The sequence below is a fragment of the Emydura macquarii genome, unplaced genomic scaffold (assembly GCF_026122565.2).
Source record: "Emydura macquarii macquarii isolate MOO-44397 ecotype Brisbane River unplaced genomic scaffold, CSIRO-AGI_Emac_v2 contig_71, whole genome shotgun sequence".
NCBI lineage: Eukaryota > Metazoa > Chordata > Testudines > Chelidae > Emydura > Emydura macquarii.
Window position 1 is genome coordinate 10598818 of NW_027130208.1, and position 9699 is coordinate 10608516.

Genomic DNA, 9699 nt, shown 5'->3' on the forward strand with positions numbered 1-9699 from the left:
AGAAGATCACTAAGATGCTAGGCACAAATGTTCCCATCTGCTTACTAGTGCAGAAGGGATTCTGAATCGGGCTTGAGTGGACATGGATGTAGGGAGAGACAATTCCAGGACATACTGGATCCTTCTCCACCCAATCTGTCTGGGAATATGCTGGCAGCAGGAGGGGGTGGGATACGTGGTTGACCACACACTGTCACCTTTTCTGTTGTATTAGCCTCCAAACCTCCACCCTGAACCCACTGGGCAATCTAGCTAAAAAATGTGTATACAGAGTCTTGAACATCTCATACACTCCATGAGAATCTTTCAGCTGGTCCCACAGGTTTTTATTTGAGGCCCACCCCATGGCAGTGGGTTTTGTCGTAGACAATCAGTTAACATTTCAACTGGAATTTCCACTAAGGATGGAATTACAGCTCCATCAGAACTAGGCTGCCAAGAGGCTAGACATGTTCCAGGGCTATTGTAGAAGCACAGGGTTTTCACAAGGATATCTGGAAGATTTCTTCCATTTCTGGGGTGCAGAGGAAACCCTGCCCTAAATCAGAACTAGGAAGAAACTCAGCATGCAAACTCACAGAATATCTGACTCAACTGTATGGAGGGAGATATAGGGCATTCCAAGTGGGATTTGCAAAGGAGCTGGTCCCCCAGTGAAAGTCATGAAACTTTTGAAAATCCTGACCTTAGTCTTAGTCTTTTATGCATCAAATCAGTCCACACCTGGAATAACTACACAATAGCTGCATTTGGGTGGACTAAGCAGTCCCATGCCTAGTAAAATGGCATCATAAGAGGAGGTTTATCGTTTTAATTTCTTTTCTAAAACAGCATATCAGCTGGCGCCAGTGTTCACATACACAAGTATATCTTATAATTTGCAAATGAACTTTCAGCTGAGATGCCACATTGGTTTTTAATGTTTAATGCACATAGTTTAGATGGCATACATTAATCATATTCCTCTTCCCTTTGTTGTGTTCATGGAACAAACAACTATTTTTTTAAATGGGGTAGAAATTATTTTTTTTAATAAAAAGACGCATTATATATCAGCAGCTAATGAAGAGGAAATAATGATGACTGTGCACTGTACAATGTAGTAGAACACTAATTAGACTACAGCAGAACTGCTTACAGATGTCTTTTAAACACCTGCTTGGTAATTTCCAACCCCGTGTTACTTCATTTAACAATGTATGCATGATTAGAAGACAGAGTTAATAAATAATTAATAAAACCCAGCACAGTTCAGCACGCACTTTTGCTCTTAACTCTCAAGCTCTTATACATCTTCAAAAACGGGAATAATGTCATTCACATATAAACAAACAGATTGAGCTGGTCATTAAGTAGCTCCTTCCCATTGGCAGAGTTGGGCTGAGATTCCCTCTAGCCAAAAGAAAGGGCATGTGGTTGTGTTCCCTCCCACATCAGACTTCTTTATGACCATACAAAGGCTTCACATTCCCTCAGACAAGAGCTCGTTTTAAACAATTCTCTTGCATATGTATTAAGCCAGCATTTTCTACAGTATCGCTCCAACACAGCATCCAATTATTGCTGATGTACGTTTCTTTTCTCCCCAGTGTTTTTGGAGCCCATTAAAAATCGTCCATCAAGAAATGTCGTCCTTCCCATTTATTGTTATATTTTGAATTCTCCCATTCTTCCTGCGAAATATGAATCTGCAGATATAATTCCCAGACGCTTTACTTGGTTCTAGTTGTTTTTCTTCATTATGTAAATAGCTGCATAATAAACATGAACAACAAATTTAGGGCACTTAGCAGAAAAGCCATGAGATGGTAATAAATAATTATAATTCTATAATAAAATAAATAAGTGGTATATTCGGAATTCTGTGATGGACCAAAACTTTGTGGACCTTGTTTAAACTTGCCTTAAGAGAAAATTGTGTGTTTTCAGTTATTTATTTAGAAAACTGGAACTAAGATAGTAACACTGTCAGCGTTCCAAATTGTTGCCATTGTTGTTACAGTGACCACAACACATTTACAACATGAGGTTTTGGACTTACAAATTTTGTATCTAGATAAACGTCTGATGCTCTTCTCAGCTACACCTTTTTACACTCCTCTCTCTTCTTTGACTGCTGTGGAGTTACTGTTAATTTATGAATTCCTGGTAATTTATTTATAAGGCTGTAAAAGAGGAGGATCTGGTTGAATGATTTCACCATAGTTTCCTTATGTTGTTTCAGAACTAAGCCTCTCTCGCGAAAGAATCACGCAAGATAGATTTATTTGTATAGACTGGAGAATCTTGGCTCACGTTCAACTAATCCCTGCATCTAAAGAATTATTTTCAACCTACGGATTAGAAGGGCCTTGCTAAGAGCTATTGGATCTTGGTGTTTTCCTTCCACTGTATTCATTTTCAGAAGGCTTGATTGGCTGTGTTGGCAAAATATGTAATGGTTTAAGCTGATGATAGGAAACCTCATAGGAAAATTACTAAAGATGTGCAAACATTTTTAATGGATTTCTCTATCTTGCGCATTGAACACATTTCAATATAAATCTGCAATTTGTTTTTTATTTATAACATATTATGAGCACTTAGGGTCTTTATATTTCTCCGTTGTACAGTGCCAAGCACAGTATTGATGCTCTATAATAAATTAATAATACATATAAGCCACTAAACATTTTGAAGGTTCTTTAGAACACATATTCGTGTATTACACATTTCCATTTTGTGATGTAGTAGAAAGTAATAAGCCCAAAAGGAAACGTGTCAGTGTAACACAGAGAATTACTACAAACAGTACAGGCTATCATGTCATATTGGACATCGCCACTGCGAGTTAGGCACCTAGTGGGATCTTTCAAAAGTGCCTAAGCGGCCACCAGCATCTTTAGATGCCTCAATACTTTCACAAATGACCCTCAGCACTTAATTTACACTGCAAATCAGGAAAATAATATAACTGAAACCCATTAGAAATTCAGTATCATATAATCAAATCTTTAGTACCAAAATATTTTTGTAGTTGTGTGCATGCGTTTAATGTCACAGAAAGAAAAACAGTTCTACCCAGTAACAGACAAATAATTAACTAAGGGCTTTTCTCAGATCTTATGGGCTTCAGTGTATGTGTCAAGGGTTCTGCTATATATTTTCCACATGATTCAGAAGGAAGGTAGTGCTCATATTGTACCTGGGTATTTTGCTCATTGAAACTTGAAAGAACAATGGCACATATCCAGAAAGAGGAGCAGTTAGGCATGCACGTGATTTAATGTACATGCTGCAAGACTTTCACCCAAAAATGTCTAGGATAGGGACCTAGGATAGGGATACCCATGGGGTCCAGGCAAATTGCATTCAGGGAGACCAACTATCATGGCTACAATACTATTTTTAGCACATTAACTCCATGAGAGCTAGCACCAGCCTGTCTGTGCAAGCTGAGAATCACACCCCTAGCTCCAAGTAAAGACATAGCCATAGATACATATGCAGCACACTCTCCATTATGGGCACATTCTGCCATCTTTAATCATGCTGAGTAGCACAGGCAAGATACGATTTGGTGTGAGTAAGGGTGGCAGAATATGGTCGTATGATGCTGTTCTAACCAGAAGCAACAGGTGGTCTGAAAGCCAAACAGCAGGAAGTTGCTGTGTTACATTTGCATCTGCAGCAATCTGCTACTGCCATCACCTGTGCATGGAGAGGAAAGGGGCCTGACACCAACGTAAAGCAGCCATTAACTGCCCTGAAGTCAATAGGCGTGCATCAGTGTAAACCTGGAACCAGATCAGACCCAAGACTCAGCAGAATCACACCCAAACTCCTCCTCCTCTAAGCATTACTTCCGGCACTGATCATCGTAAGGCTGGTTGCAAAGTTTGCCTGGGTTCAATAAGCACAGAAAAATTTAGTCAAACTTTGTGTTCCCTGCTCCCTCCCCACTCTCAGCATATCATCCTTGAACCTTCCAGCTCATTTGCACAGCTCAGTCTTTTAGCAAAACTTTCATTCTCTGAAATTCAAACAAGGCTCCTTATTTCTAGTGCAAGCAGAGAAGACTGAAGTATGTTTCCAACAGACTTTGGCTTCCAGGCGGTTTCCCACCCAATGTAACTGCACACATGGTTTAAATTCCTCCCTATAGTGTGATTTTATTCAGATATTACACATTGTAGAGGACGTTTATTAGATAAAGTATAACTATTTATGGTCAAATTAAACCTGACCCAACCAAGACTAATTTAAAGGATACTCTCCCTGACCCACACAATTCTCCCAATCCATTGCAGAGGTCAGTCTACTTTTAATTGTTCTTTTGTTAAACAAAGGTCAACATTAACTTGAGTATTTCAGTGGTTATTGCCAGATCTTGAGCTGGTGAAAATCAGCACAGAGGTCAATGGACCTGCTCTGATTTACACTAGTGGAGGATCCTTCCCGTAAACTTTTTCTAGTATAACTTTTCCCTGATATCTCCGGACTGATTCTGATCTCACTTTACAGAGGAGTAAATCAAGAGCATCTCCACTAAGTCAATGGAGTTACACTAGTGCAGACCCCAATGTTAGTGATATTAGAATCAGCCTTTATGTTTATAGGCCTGAATTGATTTCTATCTGACTCAGTGTTAGTTAGTACTGCACAGGTAAAACGTTTTCTGTCCAAGGGCCTATGGTAGGTTTTTTTATGTATGTAAAATGTATTAAATCTGGTTTATTTTCCGTGTCAATGAATGCCTGAGTGCCTATGGCATCAGCCATTTGCTAATACAGCTGGTGTCATACATGTTCCAGACCAGGGGAGGTCATTAACCTGAAGGGTCTCCCATTCAAATGCAAGTCCCTTAAAATGCAAAGGCAATGAGCTGGCTACCATCCAGAGAACCCATCCTTCCATGTGAGTCAGTAACCAAGCAATTAATCACTTGACAGAAGATCTTGTTCTCTCTAGAGGGAGCTTTGAGGAGGACTAAGAAGGTCACCTGGTGAAGGGGACTGCAGCTTTATAAAAGGTGGACTCTTTTCAGCAGCCATTTTGGAGAGAGAAAAGAGACTTGGAGCAACAAAATGGAGCAGAATAGGAAGGAAGAGAGGTGGATCCTGAAGCTACATGGACCAAACCTCAAAGTGCTCTTGGAGTGTTAAGAAATGGAGACATGGATTTATGTGTGGGGGTCTGTTATTTTTCAGTTGATCTCATATGCTGTCTGAGTGTGTGCACGTGTGTGTGTGTGTGTGGGGGGGGGGTTGTAACAGTTTGAATCACTGACTTGGTGCCTCCTGCTGGCTATCAGCTCTTAGCCAGGCAGATGCCACCTCTGCAGTGTCTTGCCATCTGTACGGTCTCCACTGAACCCTCCTTCTTATGACTCTGCCCTCCAGCTGAGTCACAATGCATGTTCCCTCCCCTTCCGGGGATTCTGTAGTTCATGCTCATCACTTCCCTTCGTGGCCACTGCACTCCTCCCACTAGGTGATCATGGGGGGGGGGGGGAAGAGACCCAGGCCCACCCACTACTCCAGGTCCCAGCCAGGGACCCTGTGTGTGTGTATGGCAGCCTTCTGCTGCATCTCCCCCACAACTCCTCCATGCATTTCCCATGGCCACTTCCCTGCAACCCCAGTACCTTCTCCACCCTTGATTCAGGGCATTCAGCTCTGGTAAGTCCCAGCCAGCCAATGCTCTATCCACACTGCTGACAGTCCTCCCTCTTTGAGTTCCTGGGAGTCACTCCCTTTGTTTTGCACTGCAGTTCCCTTTTATACTGGCCACCTGGGCCCTGATTGGCTGCCATGCAGTCCCTTCCAATTGGCTACTTCTGGGGCAGCCTCTCCAAAGGCCCTGTTAACCCCCTCCTGGCTGGTGAGGGGCAGATGTCCCATCACAGGGCTGTTGTAGAAATCCCTTTGCAGAGTCTGTGTGTTACTTGATTACACCGTCTTGTGTCCCTGAAGAACTAAACTTTATACTGGAATACCTCTAAGGATAGAGTGATTTGGAGGGTGTGCTTAAGCTACTGAGGAAACTTAGGAGGTTCACAGCACTGCTCTTGGAGCTTAGCTGAATGGTGGAGTCCTACTTCTGTGTTTCTAAAAGCAGTAAGACAAAGCGGACTGTCGAACATTTAGTGTTCTGTAGCAGTGTCCACACGTGATGTTATTACACGGCAAACTAGTATGTGTGGAGTCACACCCTGGCTTGCTGGACGGTAATGGCCTGAAGTGCTTGCAACCTACGTACAAGATAATAGACAACAGATGGATGGAACTAAGCTCAAGAAAACAATAAGAGAATACTGGCCAATGTGATGCACAGTGTTCATAGCACACCCACTGCAGAATTTTCAGTGAGGACCATGGAGAAATTGTAGAATTTAGAAGAGCTGTGTGGATGGTGTCATGTTTTGTCCAGAGTTGGGATGCTCAGTAACAACATAGGGCCCAATCCTGAGATGGTCGGTTGCCATGGTTATGGGCATGGTATAAGAACTTGAATCAAACAGATAGAATAAAAATAGTTGCTGAGCACCCATGATACCTTGTATTATTCCCACTGAACTCAAGGTGCATGAGTTCAACATCTCTGAGGTCCTTTGTCATACAGTGGATTGACATGCTGGGATGATGAATCTGGGAGGACACCTTCCACCACTGGGAAGTTTATCTCAAGGAGAAAAGCTGCACAATGAAATGAGACTGGTTGTTTAATACACTCAGAAATTACATCAGTGTTTCAGAACCAGTATTTCCAGGATTGGTGTCACAGCATCCAGGGTTGGCAGCCTCGTCTCTCTATTTCTGCACTCACCAGTTCAGAGTTTTTGTGGATGGGTTTAGTAATTGGAGGATACCTAATGAACATTTTTGTGTTGACACACTTTAATACTGTTGTAGTGTGTAATTATGATTCCTAGACTAAAGGCAGAAGGGATCACTATGATCATCTAGCCTGACCGCTGTATAACACAGGCCACAACATTTCATCTATTATTCCTCCTGCCTGTGCAAGCACTAGTATTACCAGTGATTATGTGCTATGCGGAAGGATTGTATAGTGAAACCCAAGAAGAATATATTTGTATCTTCTACAGAATTTATACAGAATTAAGAATAGCTCTGATGAACTAGTGAACCCTGAATGCTGTCTGCTGAAAAGTCACAAGGATTCATAAGAACATAAGGATGGCCATACTGGGTCAGACCAATGGTCCAGCTAGTCCAGATTCCTGTCTTCCAACAGTGGCTGGTGTCAGATACTTCAGAGAGCAATTTTGAGTGAGCCATCTCCAGTCGTCCAGTCCCAGCTTCTGGCAGTTGCAGATTTAGGGACACTTCAGAGAATGGTTTTGCATCCCTGACCATCTTGGCTAATAGCCATTGATGGACCTATCCTCCATGAACTTATCTAATTATTTTTTAAACACATTTATACTTTTTGCCTTCACAACATCCCATGTCAATGAGTTCCACAGGTTGACTGTGTGTTGTAACACGAAGTATTTCCTTTTGTTTGTTTTAAACCTGATGCCTATTAATTTCATTGGGTGATGCCTGGTTTTTGTGTTAGGTGAAGGGATAAATAACACCACCTTATTCACTTTCTCCATACCATTCATGATTTTATAGACCTCTATCATATCCCCCTTAGTCATCTCTCCTAAACTGAACAGTCCCAGTCTTTTTAATCTCTCCTCATATGAAAGCTGTTCCATACTCCTACTCATTTTTGTTGCCCTTCTCTGTACCTTTTCCAATTCTAATATTTTTTTTTTTTAAATAGGGTGACCAAAACTGCAGGCAGTGTTCAAGGTGAGGGTGAATTGTGGATTTATATTGTGGCATGATGATATTTAGTGTTTTATTATTTATCATTTTCCTAATGGACAGTCCTTTGTTTCTGCTGCCACACCAGAGACAAAGCAAGCCTCCAAAACTTTTCAATGATTGCAACTATATCAAATAAAAAGTACATTCATACTGGGAAGTCAGTAGAGGCCAGTTAGTGTCGATGCTTACGGAGTTAGGTCGATGTACACTGCCTTACATCCATCTAACTCTGTAGGGTAGCTCAGGCCTTAGTTGGTATACTTCATTTATCACCATAGCGTCTGAGTGCCTCATCTCTATGGAAATGACTAAAATGAGAATAAACTCCTGTGCTGTTCCCTGTTCTTCCTCAGGGGTCACCCCATTTTAAAGTGAGTTCCCTGCAACATAAGGACCCTCATGTCCATCAGTCGGCTCCTTGAATTCACCACAGGAAGTCACTGGAAAGTGATGTGAGAGCCTTCTATGCTCTCTCTCCTGACGGACTGATCATGCTGCTGCATCAGTGATGCCTCATATGGATACATAATAAAAACTCCTTAGAAGAGCGACAGAACTGGTGTCTTTTTCTCCAACACCATTCCCCCTGCGACAGCAAGGCAAAGCAGGGGGGAAACTGGCTTGTGGCAGATTTTATGCATAAAGGGCAACCACCGCACATTGCTGTCTCCAAGGTAGGGAGCACATTGGAATGTGGTGAGGGGAAGGGGGCATGGCTGGAGTGCTATTGTAAGTTCCTGGCTAGTGGATTGGGGGCAATTATGAAGACGTATTATGTAGGCAGAGATGGAGAGGCGTAAAGGTAGTGTAAAGTCACCAGATGGCATTTGCCCCAAACAGAAGGCAAAATATGTCACTGGGAAATACACAGCCTAAACTGACAAATGTTTATCTTACTAATGACGGCTCTTTTATGATGTCTCACTGTACTATTACGCAGGGTTCCTTGCCCCAGTAACTTTTAATCGCTGTGAGTTGGTATCAGAAAATAAACCAAAGGAAATGCAGTGCCTCCGCCTATTATATGGCTGGCAAAAACAAGTCAAAACCAAGTGCTCTTAACCTTAAAGCTTTACTTTATTGGCCTCCAGCAATTCCCATTGAAATGCCTTTGCTGAAGTCTCCAGTTATTAGTCTTAAGTACAATAGGTTATTAGAGTACCACACACTAATAGTTATCCCACAAGTCTGAGACAGTGTTCGTGTGATTCAGTCACAGATTTCCAGATGGCTGGTTCTTCCATCTGTGCTTGGAGGTCCTTCCAAATGTGTCCACGAAGCGATCCGCCTGACTCAGACTTGGTACTTCCCTCTTATACCCCAAAAGTTACAGAGACATGCCAATCAAAAGTATTATATAGCTGATCAAATGGGAACAATTGTCAAGAAAAGGCAAAGGTTATAAGGAACGCCAAAACAGGATGTGGTTTTGAGTAGTTAGTCTGGCAGGTGTGAACATATTTTCACTCTGCTTTTCACCGCGGCACATCAAGCAGGTTCACCTATCCTTCTCCCTTCCAGCTTTGCCTTAGCTGAACTAGGTCAAACAAAAGAAAATCTACTAAATTATTATTCCTAAAAATACGGAAATAAGCAATAAGCAAAATAATCGATAGTTCAGCTCAATAGCTGGCAGTGGCATAAGCACCTGGTGATTTGCTAAAATGCCCCCCTTCAGGTCATCGTCACTGTGCACTAATCCTGGTGGCAGACAATGTTTGTAACAGAGAATTGTGACCCAAGATAGCCCCCTGAAAACTTTCAAATATTTTTTTTTTCTGAGAAGAGCATTTTTAAACTACTTGGTTTAAACTCAAAAGCTCTAAAACATGACCTTCAGATGCCCTCTGAAACTGAAAGGTGGAGGCTCTTT

General features: G+C 41.9%; 1 long non-coding RNA gene across 1 annotated transcript; it reads right to left on the reverse strand.

Annotated features, from left to right (window-relative positions):
* Positions 1 to 268: 268 nt before the first annotated feature.
* LOC137147866 (uncharacterized) lies at positions 269 to 5728 on the reverse strand. The gene is made up of 3 exons (XR_010918380.1): positions 5627 to 5728; positions 3691 to 3882; positions 269 to 1751 (listed from the first exon to the last, which is right to left on the reverse strand). It is a non-coding gene; the product is annotated as an uncharacterized lncRNA (long non-coding RNA).
* Positions 5729 to 9699: the final 3971 nt, after the last annotated feature.